Raw genomic sequence first — 17,727 nt, forward strand, 5'->3', positions numbered from 1 at the left:
GGCCCCTGCGGGATGGCCTGCCTCTGCCTGTAATTTTTTTTTCGATTAGTGGTACTATGCGTGCAAGCTACTGTGACAACAGATATGAGTGGCACTGTGCACTGGCAGAAAATGGCAGAGTAGACGCTGTAGGCCTGACACACACGCTTGTAGACAACTAAGTGCTATTCAATCTATTACAAACAAAATTGTATTTTTTTTTTAATGTACACTACTGTTACACCAGATATGAGTTACACTGTGCCCTGGCAGGCCCTGAAACGCACACGTGTGAAGGAAACTGACTGCTGTTATTTCACAGTCAAAAAAGTTTTTTTTAAATGTGCACTACTGTTACACTAGAAATGAGTTGCACTGGTGTGACACTGTGCCCTGGCAGGCCCTGAAACGCACACATGTGAAGGAAACTGACTGCTATTATTTCACGGTCAAATTTCTATTATTTTTTTTTTTTATGTACACTACTGTTACACCAGATATGAGTTGTACTGGTGTAACACTGTGCCCTGGCAGGCCCAGAAATGCACAAGTGTGAAGGAAACTGACTACTATTATTTCACAGTCAAATTTCAAATTTTTATTTTAATGTACACTACTGTTACACCAGATATGAGTTGCACTAGTGTAACACTGTGCCCTGGCAGGCCCTGAAACGCACACGTGTGAAGGAAACTGACTGCTATTATTTCACAGTTAAAAAAGTGTTGTTTTTTTTTAAATGTACACTACTGTTACACCAGATATGAGTTGCACTGGTGTGACACTGTGCCCTGGCAGACCCTGAAACGCACACGTGTGAAGGAAACTGACTGCTATTATATTACAGTCCAAAAAGTTTTTTTTTTGTTTTTTTTTTAATGCAAGCTATTGTGACACCAGATATGAGTGGTGGCACTGGGCAAGTTGGCACAGTATACGCTGGGAGCCTGACACACACGCTGGCAGGCAGGCAACTGCAATTAGATTACACAGGAAAAAAGTGCTTTTTGGGGTGCTGTCCTTACAGCAGAGATCAGATGAGTCCTTCAGGACTGTAGTAGAAAATGAATACACTAGCCTAGCTATCGATTTCCCTATTAAATCAACAGCTGCTACACTGTCCCTCCTCTCACTAAGAATGCAGCTTCAGAATGAATCTAAAATGGATGCTGTCCAGGAGGTGGGAGGGTCTGCTGCTGATTGGCTGGAATGTGTCTGCTGACTGTGAGGTACAGGGTCAAAGTTTACTCAATGATGATGAATAGGGGGCGGACCGAACATTGCACATGTTCGCCCGCCGCGGCGAACGCGAACAAGCTATGTTTGCAGGGTACTATTCGCCGGCAAATTCTTCGGGGCATCACTAAATGCGGGTACTGCAGGGAGAGCATGGGGGTCCCAGCGGTGGGCCCCCCACGATCAGACATCTTATCACCTATCGTTTGGACAGGGGATAAAATGTCTAAAGCCAGAATACCCCTTTAAATACCAATTATTTGTCAGCTGTGAAAACAGTCTAAAAACAGGAACTCAACACAAAGCAATTACATTTAAGCAGATCAGTCACAAAAACTGCTAACCTTACATACCATATGTTAAACAAAGACAAACCTGATCGGTGCTCAGTGAGTCATGAGCTGAAGCTCAGTTGGAGTGAATTGTGGCCAAGATCAAAACACAAAAATGAACATGTAATTGAATTAACAGCGGCCAAAGCTGGTGTTTGGTAACTTCTTGTACCCAAGGCTAATTGTGCTTAAAAAAAGGTTTTATGAGATATCAGGCAGAGCTGCCAATGGAAAAGAGTGGGGATGTTTTTGGAAGAAAGCAGCGTTGATTTTACAACCGTTACAGGGTTCATATTAAGACACAATTTTATAGTAATTCAGTAAGATCTAATTTCTCCAAAACAAAGCCACAGTGTTGTGACTTATTTCTTAATACAGTTATTCACAACAGCAATAACACTCCTAAATGAAGTTCAACAAGCTTTCCGAAACTTTCAGAGAGTGTTCGGTTCGTGGCAAACCAGCAGTGAAAGAGTGCAGCACAACTTAAGTCGTGGTGTAAGGGGGAAGGGTTTGGGTTTTTTGAGCACTGGGCTGAATTTTCATTGGAGTACAAACTCTATTATACGGATAATTTGCACCTGAATGGAAGGGGGTCCGCTGTGCTGGGGGAGAGAATCCTGGAAGGGGTGGCTGAGTATTTAAACTAGGTGAGTGGGGGGAGGATAATAAAGCAAAGAAAGCAGACAGTGGGATGGATAGGTTAGAGAGGAGTCAGGACATAATGGTGGGTGGAGAGGAGTCCTGTGGGGGGAGGTTAAGAGCAGTGGACAAGGAGATCCATGGGTTACAAACCAGCCGTAAAAATAAATGTAGCCCGAAAAATTGTAATCCCAATAATTCAAAAAATTCTATTAGCCCCAATAACTCAATAACTACAATAAGCCCCATTAACTAAAAAAATACCATTAGCCCCAATAACTTAAATAACAATGTTAGACCCAATAACGCAAAAAAATCCCATTAGCCCCAATAACTTAAATAATAACATTAGACTCAATAACTCAAAAAATCCCATTAGCCCCAATAACTTAAATAGTACAATTAGCCCTTATAACTCAAATAATAACATTGACCCCAATAACTCAGAAAATCCCATTAGTGAGACTATATGTGTAAAACTTAATGGAAATGTAAAGTGTATGTTCACAAATGCCAGAAGCCTTGCAAATAAAATGGGGGAGCTTGAGGCCTTGATACTGGAGGAACATATTGATATAGTTGGGGTCACTGAGACATGGCTGGACTCCTCGCATGACTGGGCTGTTAATCTGCAGGGGTTTACATTGTTTCGCAAGGATAGAATGAACAGAAAAGGTAGTGGAGTCTGTAAGAAGTGGTATGAAAGTCAGTGTGAACGATGCCATAATGTGTGATGATTCTGAGGATGTGGAATCATTGTGGGTAGAATTACAAAAGGAGGGAAATACTGAAAAAATAATATTTGGTGTAATCTACAGACCCCCCAATATCACTGAAGAGATAGAAGGTCAGCTGTATAAACAAAAAGAGAGGGCCGCCCGGGCAGGTACAGTGGTAATAATGGAAGATTTTAACTATCAAGATATAGATTGGGGCCGGGGGCTGGCTAAAACTACAAAGGGGAGAAAATTCCTAAATTTATTGCAGGATAATTTTATGGGCCAGTTTGTAGAGGACCCAACAAGAAGTAATGCCTTGTTGGATCTGATCATTTCCAACAACGCAGAGCTGGTTGGTAATGTAACTGTGCGGGAAAACCTTGGTAATAGCGACCACAATATAGTTACTTTTGACTTAAAATGTAGAAAACAAAGACAGATGGGGAAGGCAAAAACATATAACTTTAAAAAGGCAAACTTCCCTGGGCTGAGAGCTGCACTACAGGACATAGACTGGGGGGAGGTGTTCTCAAATACTGATACAGAAGGTAAATGGGACATCTTTAAATCAACTCTAAATAACCATACAGCTAAATATATACCAAAGGGGAACAAATATAAACAATTAAAACTAAATCCTACATGGCTGACAAATGATGTTAAAAGAGCAATAAACAACAAAAAAATTGCCTTAAAAAAATACAAATCTGATGGGTCAGCGATAACATTTAAACAGTACAAGGAGCTTAATAAAATCTGTAAAAATGTAATAAAAACAGCAAAAATTCTAAATGAGAGACAGGTGGCCAAAGAAAGCAAAACTAATCCTAAATATTTTTTTATATATATAAATACAAAAAAACCAAGGACAGAGCATGTAGGACCCCTTAATAATGATAATGGGGAGGTTGTCGAGGGCGATCAAGAGAAGGCGGAGCTACTGAATGGGTTCTTTAGTTCTGTATACACTATGGAAAAAGGAGCTGACATTGGCCAGGTCAGTGCTGGTAACACATCATGTAATGTACTGAACTGGCTTAATGTAGAGATGGTACAAGGTAAGTTAAGTAAAGTAAATGTAAGCAAATCTCCAGAGCCGGATGGACTACACCCAAGAGTTCTTAGAGAGGTAAGTTCAGTAATATCTGTACCCTTGTTCATGATATTTAGAGATTCTCTGGTGTCTGGTATTGTGCCAAGGGACTGGCGCAAGGCTAATGTGGTACCAATCTTCATGAAGGGCTCTAGGTCTTCGCCAGGCAATTATAGACCGGTAAGTCTAACGTGCATTGTGGGTAAATTGTTTGAAGGACTTAAAAGGGATTACATACAGGAATACATAGGGGATAATAGTATTATAAGTGATAGCCAGCATGGGTTTACTAAGGATAGAAGTTGTCAAACCAATCTAATTTGCTTTTATGAAGAGGTGAGTAGAAGCCTTGACAGAGGTATGGCTGTGGATATAGTGTTTCTGGATTTTGCCAAAGCGTTTGATACTGTCCCTCACAGACATCTGACAGGTAAGTTAAGGTCTTTGGGCTTGGAAACGTTAGTTTGTAACTGGATTGAACACTGGCTCATGGATCGTACCCAGAGAGTTGTGGTCAATAATTTGTACTCTGATTGGTCCACGGTTATTAGTGGTGTACCCCAAGGTTCAGTACTGGGCCCGCTGTTGTTTAATTTATTTATCAATGATATAGAGGATGGCATTAACAGCTCTGTTTCTATCTTTGCAGATGACACCAAGCTTTGTAGCACAGTACAGTCTATAGAGGATGTGTATAGGTTACAAGATGACTTGGATAGACTAAGTGTCTGGGCATCCACTTGGCAAATGAGGTTCAATGTGGATAAATGTAAAGTTATGCATCTGGGTACTAATAACATGCATGCATCGTATGTCTTAGGGGGGATTAAACTGGCAGAGTCACTGGTAGAGAAGGATCTGGGTGTACTTGTAGATCACAGACTACAGAATAGCATGCAATGTCAGGCTGCTGCTTCCAAAGCCGGCAGGATATTGTCATGTATCAAAAGAGGCATGGACTCAAGGGACAGGGACATAATACTCCCCCTTTATAAAGCATTGGTACGGCCTCATCTGGAATATGGTGTTCAGTTTTGGTCGCCTGTTCATAAAAGGGACACTGCGGAGTTGGAAAGGGTGCAGAGACGCGCGACTAAACTAATATGGGGCATGGAACATCTTAGCTATGAGGAGCGATTAAAGGAGTTACAATTGTTTAGTCTTGAGAAGAGACGTTTAAGGGGGGATATGATAAATGTATATAAGTATATAAATGCCCCATACAAAAAATATGGAGAAAAACTGTTCCAGGTTAAACCCCCCCCCAAAGGACGAGGGGGCACTCCCTCCGTCTGGAGAACAAAAGGTTTAGTCTAAAGGGGCGAAACGCCTTCTTTACCGTGAGGACTGTGAATTTATGGAACGGTCTACCTCAGGAACTGGTCACAGCAGGAACAATTAACAGCTTTAAAACAGGGTTAGATATGTTCCTGGAACAAAATAACATTAATGCTTATGCAGAATTATAAAACTACATCCCTTCCCCTTACACCCTTCACTTCAATTTCCTGGTTGGACTTGATGGACGTATGTCTTTTTTCAACCATACTAACTATGTAACTTAACTCTTTTGTCACAGTAAACCAGTGGATTTCCTTGGCTGAGCTTTATGTGGCTGTATACTGTCTATATGGCTGTAAACTGTTTACAGTGAAGAGAGTGATACTTACCATCTTGTCGCTTGTCCGGGCATCTACTTGTGTACCCCAGCCAGGTCGGGACCAGTGACAAGTATAACTTTCTTTACTGTATACATTATACAGACATATAGATGGTTGTTTGATGTATACACCCCCTCCTCTCAAGAAGTTAACCAACACCACTCAGCAGCGCTAAATAACTTCTTTCTTCCTAGGCTGAGCTGTACTTATGGCTGTCAGCTGCCAGCACAGCTGAGCCCCGACATTGCCAGGTTTGTGCAAGCTGCAAAACCCCCAAAGTTCAGATAGACCCTGGGTTCGGGGGGCTTGGCTCACTCAGCTCTATTCCTGAATATTAAGTACACCTGTAAATGTTTCCTGAATACATGTAAATATTTCCTGAAATAAAGTGCATAGTGAAGCTACTTGGTAATAGACCAAAAAAAAATTTAGCGGGAAAAAATATACAAATTTGAAACTAATGCCAGGACATGATATACCCTGTGTTCAGTTTGAAACATAGGACAAAATCAGACTAACCTTTGATTAATAAGAAATGAGACTTCCCACCTTGTCTGTGCTCACATGACTTTGCACAGTCTTTAACTCAAGCCCATTTTCACCTTAAGGACTAGAGCGTTTTTTTGCACATCTGACCACTGTCACTTTAAGCATGAATAACTCTTGGGATGCTTTTACTTTTCATTCTGATTACGAGATTGTTTTTCAAGACATATTCTACTTTATGTTAGTGGTAAATTTTGTCAATACTTGCATCCTTTCTTGGTGAAAAATTCCCAAATTTGATGAAAAAATTAAAAATTTAGCATTTTTCTAACTTTGAAGCTCTCTGCTTGTAAGGAAAATAGACATTAAAAATAAATTATATATTGATTCACATATAAAATATGTCTACTTTATGTTTGCATCATAAAGTTGACATGTTTTTACTTTTGGAAAACATCAGAGGGATTCAGCAGCAATTTTCCAATTTTTCACAAAATTTTCAAAATTGGAATTTTTCGGGGACCAGTTCAGTATTGAAGTGGATTTGAAGGGTCTTCATATTAGAAAAACACCCCATAAATGACCCCATTATAGAAACTGCACCCCTCAAAGTATTCAAAATGACATTCAGGAAGTTTGTTAACCCTTTAGGTGTTTCACAGGAATAGCAGCAAAGTGAAGGAGAAAATTCCAAATCTTAATTTTTTACACTCGCATGTTCTTGTAGACCCAGTTTTTGAATTTTTACAAGGGGCAAAAGGAGAAAAAGCCCCCAAAATTTGTAACCCAATTTCTCTTGAGTAATGAAATACCTCATATGTGTATGTGAAGTGTTCGGCAGGCGCAGTAGAGGGCAACTATACCCCACAAGGCACGTAACAGGGGGTTCAGTGAGCCTTAATACCCCACAGGTGTTTGGCGACTTTTCATTAAAGTTGGATGTGTTATTGAAAACAATTTTTTTTTCACACTAAAGTGCAGTTTTCCCCCCAAATTTTACATTTTTACAAGGGGTAATAGGAGAAAATGACCCCGAAAATGTGTAACCCCATTTCTTGTGAGTATGGAAATACCCCATGTGTGGACGTCAAGTGCTCTTGGCACACTACAATGCTCAGAAGAGGAAGACCAACTATTGAGCTTTTGGAGAGATAATTTGTTTGGAATGGAAGTCGGGGGCAATGTGCGTGGTGCCAGAACAGTGGACCCACCCCCCACATGTGACCCCATTTTGGAAACTACACCCCTCTCAGAATTTAATAAGGGGTGCAGTGAGCATTTGCACCCCACTGGCATTTGACAGATCTTTGGAAGAGTGGGCTGTGCAAATGAAAAATACATTTTTTCATTTTCAGGGACCACTGTTCCAAAAATCTGTCAGACACCTGTGGGGCGTAAATGCTCACTGCACCCCTTATTACATTACATTACGTGAGGGTGTAGATTCCAAAGGGGGCCACATGTGGGGGAGGGGGGATCCATTGTTCTGGCCCTATGGGAGCTTTGTAAACAAACGTGGCCTTCAATTGCAGACACATTTTCTCTCCAGAAGCCCAATGGCTCCTTATCTTCTGAGCATTGTAGTGCACCCGCAGAGCACTTTACATCCACACATGGGGTATGTCCTTACTCAGAAGAAATGGGGTTACACATTTTGGGGGGCTTCTTTTCCAATTTCCCCTTGTGAAAATGAAAAATTTTGGGTAACACCAACATTTTATTGAAAAAAAAATATATTTTTTCATTTTCCCATCCAACTTTAACTAAAATGTGTCAAACACCTGTGCGGTGTTAAGGCTCACTATACCCATTGTTACATTCCGTGAGGAGTGTAGTCTACAAAATGGGGTCACAGGTGGGTATTTTTTTTTTTTGCGTTTATGTCAGAACAGCTGTAAAATCAGCCACCCCTGTGCAAATCACCAATTTAGGCCTCAAATGTACATAGTGCGCTCTCAATCCTGAGCCTTGTTGTGCGCCCCCAGAGCATTTTACGCTCAGGGGAAATTGCGTTACAAATTTTGGGGGTCTTTTTTTCCTTTTACCTCTTGTGAAAATAAAAAAGTATAGGGCAACCCCAGCATGTTAGTGTAAATTTTTTAGCTTTTTAAAACTAAAAGGCTGGTGTAGACCCCAACTTTTCCTTTTCATAAGGGGTAAAAGGAGAAAAAGCCCCCCAAAATTTGTAAAGCAATTGCTCTCGAGTACAGAAATACTCCATATGTGGCCCTAAACTGTTTCCTTGAAATACGACAGGGCTCCGAAGGGAGAGAGCGCCATGTGCATTTGAGGACTAAATTAGGGATTGCATGGGGTGGACATAGAGGTATTCTACGCCAGTGATTCCCAAACAGGGTGCCTCCAGCAGTTGCTAAACTCCTAGCATGCCTGGACAGTCAGTGGCTGTCCAGAAATGCTGGGAGTTGTTGCTTTGCAACAGCTGAAGGCTCTGTTTTGGAAACACTGCCTTACGATTTTTTTTTTCATCTTTATTGGGGGGGGGGACAGTGTAAGGGGGTGTATGTGTAGTGTTTTACCCTTTATTATGTGTTAGTGTAGTGTAGTGTTTTTTAGGGTACATTCGCACTGGCGGGGGATAACGGTGAGTTTACTGGTGCGGTGGAAAATTTGCAGCAGCTCAAACTTGAAGCAGGAAATTCAATGTAAACCCGCCCATGTGAATGTGGGGGGGGGGGGGGGAGGGGGGCGAACCTCCAGCTATTGGAAAATGACAACTCCCAGCATGCACTGACAGACCGTGCATGCTGGGAGTTGTAGTTTGGAGGCACACTGGTTGGAAAACCTTTAGTTAGGTTCTGTTACCTAACTCAGTATTTTCCAACCAGTGTGCCTCCAGCTGTTGCAAAACTACAATCCCAGCATGTACTGATCGCCGAAGGGCATGCTGGGAGATGTAGTTATGCAACAGCTGGAGGTACGCAATTACAACTCCCAGCATGCCGAGATAGCTGGGAGTTGTAGTTTTGCAAGATCTGAAGGGCCAAAGTTTAGAGACCACTGCACAGTCATCTCCAAACTTTGGCCCTCCAGATGTTGCAAAACTAAAAATCCCAGCATGCCCAGACAGCAATCTGCTGTGTGGGCATGCTGAGAGTTGTAGTTTAGCAAGAGCTAGATTGCCACAGTTTAGAGACCACTGCACAGTGATCTCCAAACTGTAGCCATCCAGCTGTTGCAAAACTGCAAATCCCATCATGCCCAAACAGCTGTCTGTGCATGCTGGGAGTTGTAGTTTTGCAACATCTGGATGGCTACAGTTTAGAGACAGTGGTCTCTAAATTGTGGCAATCTAGCTCTTGCAAAACTACAACTCTCAGCATGCCCACACAGCAGTTTGCTGTCTGGGCATGCTGAGATTTGTAGTTTTGCAACATGTGGAGGGCCACAGTTTAGAAGATCACTGTGCAGTGGTCTCTAAACTGTGGCCCTTCAGATCTTGCAAAACTACAACTCCCAGCTATCTCGGCATGTAGTTGTAGTTGCGTACCTCCAGCTGTTGCATAACTACATCTAGTGGTCTCAGAACTGTAGCCCTCCAGATGTTGCTAGGCAACTACTTACCGGCTTCCGTGGGATCGCCGCACGTCTTCGCCGTACCAGGGAGCCGCATCGCCGACCTTTGCCGGCCGCCACCACCCACCGCCTTTTGCCGATGGTAATTGGATCTCTGGCGATGGTCACCGTCGGTTCCCCTGTTCTGCCCAGGCTACTGTCGGTGGGCAGAACGGGGGAAACAAACTTAAACCCCCCCCCGCCCCCGATCTGCTATTGGTCGGTCGCTACCTGTACTTGCTGTCCTATCAGAATTTCATTTAAATCATCATAAAGATCATGAAATCTGACAACTTGCTGTACATGTACTTCAAGGGATGGGATCTGGCCGATTATCTCTGGTTCTCCTAATGCAGATGAGAACCAGGAAGATAGTAGGATCCTGATCTGTTCCCCTGAGTATAATTGTAAAAGGGTCCTTAGGACATGTATACAATATAAAAAATTAAAGAGACAACTTCCAATCTAAGGGGCTTTCTGCAATGATGCTGTTCAACGTTCCCTGTGAGGATCTGCTGCAAGATTAAGGAGCCAAAAATGTTTGAATGGCAAACTCTGCAGAGGTAAATTGTAGCTGAAAGAGGTCATGATGGTCTGGAGCAGACAAGAACAACTACAGGGAAGATGTCACCTATGGGTCACTGAATGTCGTTGTGTAGTCTGCTCATGTCCCATAAGTCCTGTGTTCACTTGTAAGGTCTGCAGCGATAATTGGTAAACAAACAACTTTCAGCATACTCTTACTGATGTTCAGGCCATAATGGGAGCTGTAGACCTGATATAGTATGTTAACTTGATGGGGAGCTACAATGCCATTAACCGCTTAAGGACGCAGGACGTAAATGTACGTCCTGGTGAGGTGGTACTTAACGCACCAGGACATACATTTACGTCCTAAGCATAACCGCGGGCATCGGAGCGATGCCCGTGTCATGACTAGGGTATCATCCACCTGCGCTGTGCCCCTTCTTCTTACTTACTCCCCCCATAAAAGACACGGACCACATACTTTTGGTATAAAGGCCACAGCGGCCATTTTATTCAAAAACATCATAACTTAATCCTCAAATATTAATTAACCTTTAAATAACATTAAACATACTCATGTAACATTACCTGACCACACATATCCCTATACAAACAAACTAGTGCAAATATCCTTTAACTCTCGACTCTACCACCTAGCCAGAGAGAGGACTTGGAGGCATCCCAAATTTTCCTCGGGTCTCCTACTTTGCACTGGGTCGTCCCTTCCCTTAACCCCAGGGCACCGCCTTCAGAGACCCCCGCCCCTTTGGGCCTCTCCCGCAGGGTTTCACCACACGAGGCTGGGTACCGCCCCCAGCCTCACCATCCCATTCAGTGCCAACTCTCTCCAATTGTCTCCAAGTCCCCCTCTAGCTCCTGCCACCGACGGCCTCTTGTGACTCCTTACAAGCGGCCGCTCCCCCACAACTGAACCGCCCTCTCCAACATGTCTCGTATTTCCCACGCCCAAAGATCCGTCCCAATGGGATTCAAATGTACCCCATCAGGCCCCAAGAACTCGGAAGAGGCAACCTCCAGTTCCCTGTGCCTGACCGCCAGGCCCCCGTTCCTAGCCACAAAACGACTGACCACTCTATTAACTTTTGCCCGCGCCCTGTTCAGGCTAGCCACCGACCTTGCCCGCCTCCATTTAAGCCTGGCCACAATGTCCGACCATATGATAAAAATCCCCGGAAATGACGACCAGATTCTCAACAGGTCCAGCTTAATGTCCCTCATCAAGGACCTGGCCGTCCTGCCCCCCAAGTCGTTGCCCCCCACGTGAAGGACTAACACATCAGGGGCCCTATCAAGGTCGACATATTTCTGTAAAAACGGCAGAACTCCCCCCCACAGCAACCCACCTTGCCCCAACCACCTCACCTGTGCCTTTTCCCTGGAAAAACCCAATTGCCGCCCATCCGGGCGCACCGCGGCCCTCGCCGCACCCCTCACCACATATGAGTGTCCCAGGATCCAGATTAGGCACGGCGCAGCACCTGAAAAACATAGCATCTGGTCCCAGCCCCCACCTTGCAGCCTCTGTAGCAGCCCCAATCCTGAATGAATGGGAACTAAAGTCCCCACTACCCCTACCCAGTTTTTTCAAGGCCAGCTGGAAAACTCGAATAAACTGAAACCTAGATAAAAATTCACCACCTTCGTGCATCAGCAATGGCCCCCCCATTGCCGGGCGAATAGCCACGTATGCCCTAAAACAAGACACCGGGCACATGCCCGACCCAGCCAACGGCGCCAATCTCACCACAAAACCCCGACCCAACTGATCTGTCTTGGAGCGCCGGACCACACATGTCAAATTACCCCCGTCATCAGTCACATCAGACACCAACAACCCTCCCACCGAGACCTTACTCGGCGCCACCAATTCCGACACCCAAAACGCTCCAAAAAACGCTAATGAAAAAGCAAGCCGAAACAGAACCAGCTCAAAATTCGAAAGACACACCCGGGACAAAACACCACCTAACTCCACTAACAAAGAAAAGGACACCGGCCTCCTGGAGTCCCTAACCTGCCAGCCCCTCCGAAACCCCCTGGCCGCCTTTCTAACCAAAAACGCCTTAGTAGCGTCCTGCATTCCCCGTACCTGAAACCAAAACGCCAAAGCCGACAGCCGCCGGCTAAGTCCGGACCCTGGCACCCCGTCCTCATACAACCTTCCCACAAAACACAAGACTGCCGCCTCCCAATCCCCCACAGACTGCAACACACCCATACCTGCCACCAGTTCTTCCCACTCTTTCCAGCACTTACAATAGCCGGCCCAGGTGCTCGCACAGACCGACCGCCTGGCAAGCCCAAAAGCCGCCGTTAAACCACTCTCCACAGCTCCTCCGGACATGCGATCCCTTCGACCTCCGCTTCCGGTGCCAACGCCCGAAATCGACCCCACTGGAAACGAGAAAGGGAGTCAGCAATTTCGTTCTGAACCCCAGGAACATGCATGGCAACAAACTGCGCATTAAGACGCAACCCCCTCAACACCAGCTGCCGCAACAAACGCACGACCGGCGGCGAATTCGCCGTCTGTGCATTAATTGCTTGCACCACCCCCAGATTATCGCACCGAAAGCATACCTTCTTGTCCCGGAGCCTATCCCCCCAAATCTCAACCGCCACTAGAATAGGAAATAATTCCAATAGAGCCAAGTTCCGCACCAGCCCTGCCGACCTCCACTCATCCGGCCATGCACCAACGCACCATTCCCCCTGCCAATATACTCCAAACCCATGGCTCCCCGACGCATCGGTAAACAACTCCAGATCCCAATTAGACACTTGCCCCCCCATGATTACCGACCTACCATTATAGACCTCCAAAAACTCCGCCCACACCGCCAAGTCAGCTCGCAGATCCGCAGTCAGGCGAACGTAATGCCGCGGCCTGGTCACCCCCGCGGTCGCAGCCGCCAACCTGCGGCAGAAGACACGCCCCATCGGCATAATGCGACAGGCAAAATTCAGCCTACCCAACAACGACTGCAAGTCCCTAAGTTGCAACTTCCGCATCCCCGCCGCCGACTCCACCGCCCCCTTTAATTCACTCAGTTTATCTTCAGGCATCCGGCATTCCATGGCCACCGTGTCTATTACCAAGCCCAAAAACTTCAATTGAGTGGACGGCCCCTCCGTCTTGTCGGGCGCCAAGGGCACCCCAAAGCCGGCCGCCACCCTCTCCATAGTCTGCAATAACACCGAACACAACGCCGAACCACCCGGACCCACGAACAAAAAATCGTCGAGGTAATGCAGCACCGAATCAACTTGAGACTCGGCCCGCACTACCCATTCCAGGAACCTGCTAAAACACTCAAACAGTGCGCACGACACCGAGCACCCCATAGGTAAACATTTATCCACAAAATACTCCCCCTCCCAACAACACCCCAACAACCCAAAACTATCCGGGTGCACCGGCAAAAGGCGAAACGCCGCCTCAATGTCTGTCTTAGCCAAGAGAGCCCCCCTCCCATATTTCCGGACCCAAGCCAGCGCCGCATCAAAAGAGGTATACGTCACTGCGCACACCTCCGGATCAATCCCGTCATTCACCGAGCCTCCCACCGGATGTGAAAGGTGGTGAATAAGCCGGAATCTATTCGGTTCCTTCTTCGGAACGAGCCCCAAAGGGGACACCCGCAATTCCGGCAAAGGAACCTCCGGAAATGGGCCCACCATGCGGCCCAACGCCACCTCCTTCAACAACTTCTCCCTAACCACCTCCGGGTGCCGCAGAGCCGACACCAAATTCCTAACCACCCCTTGCGGTTTAACATTGGCACACGGTATACGAAATCCTAACTCAAACCCCTCCCTCAACAGTCGCGCATCCCCCCTATTTGGGTACCTGTCTAAAAACGGCCCCATCCTTGCCACCCTCACTAATGTTTCCCCCCTTGTGCTCAATCTCCGATCCCCCTCTCTTCCCCTTTTTAAAACATCGGGACAAACTGTGAGCACCTCCGCAACCGGAGCATTCATGCTTAAAACGGCATCCCTCCCCGAATCGGCATTGCCCCTCATTAAACTGCCAGCAGCACCCTTTACTCGTCCCCGCCGGCCGACCGGACCCAGATCCGGTCGCACCGGCCCCGTCCCGAAAGGACTGGCCCACACCCTTCGGTGCCGCCATCAACCTCATCCAAAGCCCAATGTCTTTATGATCCCAGCGTAAAGAAGGCCTAACCGCCTTCCGCTGCCGGAACTGTTCATCATACCGCAACTAAGCGGTACCCCCATAAACCCTGTACGCCTCCCCCACTGAATCCATGTAACAAAAAAGACCTGAACAATTGAAACGACACTGGCTAGGATGGCGAAGGCCTGCAACCAATTGGAAAACGTCCGGGGTATCAACCGATACCGCCGACGCTCCTCTTCTTCCTTCTTAGACTCATCCGGCTTCAACCTGTCTAAATTAAATTTCTCCAGAGGCAAGAGAGAAAATATCTCCACATACTCATCCTTCCATATTTTCTCCCTGACCTCCGCCTTCAAATGAGCCCCCAGCGGCCCTTCAAAACAGACATAAACCTCCCCCCTAGCCGCATCCGCCAATCTCACCTCATCCCCAGCCTTAGCCGCCGGCGCCGCGGGCGCCCCCACTATCGCACCCCTCCCCATCTCGACCTCAGTACCAACCGCAGCCGTCACCACTGCAGACCCCCCACTCCCCCCAGCTGCCTTGTCTGCCGCCACCAACCCCTGCGGACCCTGTCCTGCCTCCCACACAGCAACCGGAGACCACCTGCTAGACGCGGCCCTGTCCTGCAAAAGACTTCTAACATCACGCAGCAAAGACTGTAGCCCCTCCCACAAACCCCCCCCCCCCCCCACATTGGACAATGAAGCAGACTCACCAAGCCTCTCTGGCCCCAGGTGACCAGCGGCTGTAGCTCCCGAATCTCCACCATCACCCGATGCAGCAGCTCCCGTAGATCCAGACGGCACGCGGTGGGCAGACCCCGCTGTTGCAGCTCCACGAACATCCACTCCATCAGCAGCAACACTGCCTCCAGCTGGTGCAGGCGGCTCCACCACACTCCCAGCCACAGACAGCCTGCGTCTTCCTCCTGCCCCGACTCCTCTTGTCTCCACTCTCCTGACAACAGAGGCAAGTCTCTCTCCTGTAGCACTCAAGGCAGGGGAGTCCCGGCCCCTCCCCTCCCCATCACTGCTCAGTTCAGCTGAGCTCACTTCAGACGTGCCCAGGGCCAGACCATTCCCCGACCTCCCCCGTGTAGGATCTTGGCCTCTCCCGTCGTCATGGTGCCCAGACCTCCGGCCCCCATAGTTCCTGGGGGCCTCAGCGATACCGGAAGCCTCTTCCTGGCTCCCTCCAACAGCCACCCGCGTGGTTCGTGCGCCCCTCCGGGCCACTGGAGAAACACTGCGCCTCCTCCCCGACCTCCGGGCCCCCCTCGCTCTCGGAATATCAGAGCGAGGGACAGCCATATCGTCCAGGTTCGCGTTGCGGCCTCCTCTCCCTGCAGCCGCGACAGCGCCGCTCGTCTCCGCCACCCGCTGCACGCCCGGTGGATTCCTCCCCGCCCCCCTGCCCTCAGGAGTGGGATCGGATGGTGCAGGGGTAGCGGGAGGGTCCCGCAAGGGGCTCGCATGGCGGCGGCGGGTGCGTGGAATTATCTCCGGGCTCAGACGAGAAGGGGGCCTGGATCGGCGGGCACTGAACCTGGGGGCCCCGGATCCCTCTGCAGCGCTCCCGGCCTGAAGACCCTGCAGCTGCAGCACCAGCCAGTCAGCGCCCCTCGCCACTACCTCGTCCCGGACCCTCCGCATCAGATCTTCCAGCGCAGCATCCATGGTAAGCCCAACTTTCTCCCTCGATGTCTCCTCTGCTAGTGGTCACCGTCCCCACTGCCCCCTTTATTTATAAATTACCCTAACTCTCCGCCCCTTGTCCCCCATCTGCCCTCCCTGAACTTTCCCTGACCCCGGACGCTCCAGAGCTGTCCCCTGTCATGGACCCCCTCCCCTCCCATACTGTCCGGTCCGGGGTTGTCTTGCGCGGCTGATCCCGGCTGCTGATCGCAGCCAGGGACCCGCCGGCAATGGCCGACGCCCGCGATCTCGCGGGCGTCCGCCATTAACCCCTCAGGTGCCGGGATCAATACAGATCCCGGCATCTGCGGCAGTTCGCCATTTAAATGAACGATCGGATCGCCCGCAGCGCTGCTGCAGGGATCCGATCATTCATAACGCCGCACGGAGGTCCCCTCTCCTTCCTCCATGCGGCTCCCGGCGTCTCCTGCTCTGGTCTGTGATCGAGCAGACCAGAGCAGGAGATGACCGATAATACTGATCTGTTCTATGTCCTATACATAGAACAGATCAGTATTAGCAATCATGGTATTGCTATGAATAGTCCCCTATGGGGACTATTCAAGTGTAAAAAAAAATGTAAAAAAATGTAAAAGTAAAAGTAAAAAAAAAGGGAAAAATCCCCTCCCCCAATAAAAAAGTTAAACGTTCGTTTTTTCCTATTTTACCCCCAAAAAGCGTAAAAAACATTTTTTATAGACATATTTGGTATCGCCGCGTGCGTAAATGTCCGAACTATTAAAATAAAATGTTAATGATCCCGTACGGTGAACGGCGTGAACGAAAAAAAAATTAAAAAGTCCAAAATTCCTACTTTTTTAATACATTTTATTAAAAAAAAATTATAAAAAATGTATTAAAAGTTTTTTATATGCAAATGTGGTATCAAAAAAAGTACAGATCATGGCGCAAGAAATGAGCCCCCATACCGCCACTTATACGGAAAAATAAAAAAGTTAGAGGTCATCAAAATAAAGGGATTATAAACGTACTAATTTGGTTAAAAAGTTTGTGATTTTTTTTAAGCGCAACAATAATATAAAAGTACGTAATAATGGGTATCATTTTAATCGTATTGACCCTCAGAATAAAGAACAGATGTCATTTTTACCATAAATTGTACGGCGTGAAAACAAAACCTTCCAAAATTAGCAAAATTGAGTTTTTCGTTTTAATTTCCCCACAAAAATAGTGTTTTTTGGTTGCGCCATACATTTTATGATATAATGAGTAATGTCATTACAAAGGACAACTGGTCGCGCAAAAAACAAGCCCTCATACTAGTCTGTGGATGAAAATATAAAAGAGTTATGATTTTTAGAAGGCGAGGAGGAAAAAATGAAAACGTAAAAATTAAATTGTCCTTAAGAGTCCTTAAGGCCAAAATGGGCTGAGTCCTTAAGGGGTTAAAGAGGTACTCCAGTGAAAAACATTTTTTTTTTTTAAATCAACTGGTGCCAGAACGTTTAACAGATTTGCTAATTATTTCTATTTAAATATTTTAACCCTTCCAGTACTTATCAACTGCTGTATACTACAGAGGAAGTTCTTTTCAAATGTATTTTCTGTCTGACCACAAGTGCTCTCTGCTGACACCTCTGTCCAGGTCAGGAACT

The sequence above is a fragment of the Hyla sarda genome, chromosome 1 (assembly GCF_029499605.1).
Source record: "Hyla sarda isolate aHylSar1 chromosome 1, aHylSar1.hap1, whole genome shotgun sequence".
Classification (NCBI taxonomy): domain Eukaryota; kingdom Metazoa; phylum Chordata; class Amphibia; order Anura; family Hylidae; genus Hyla; species Hyla sarda.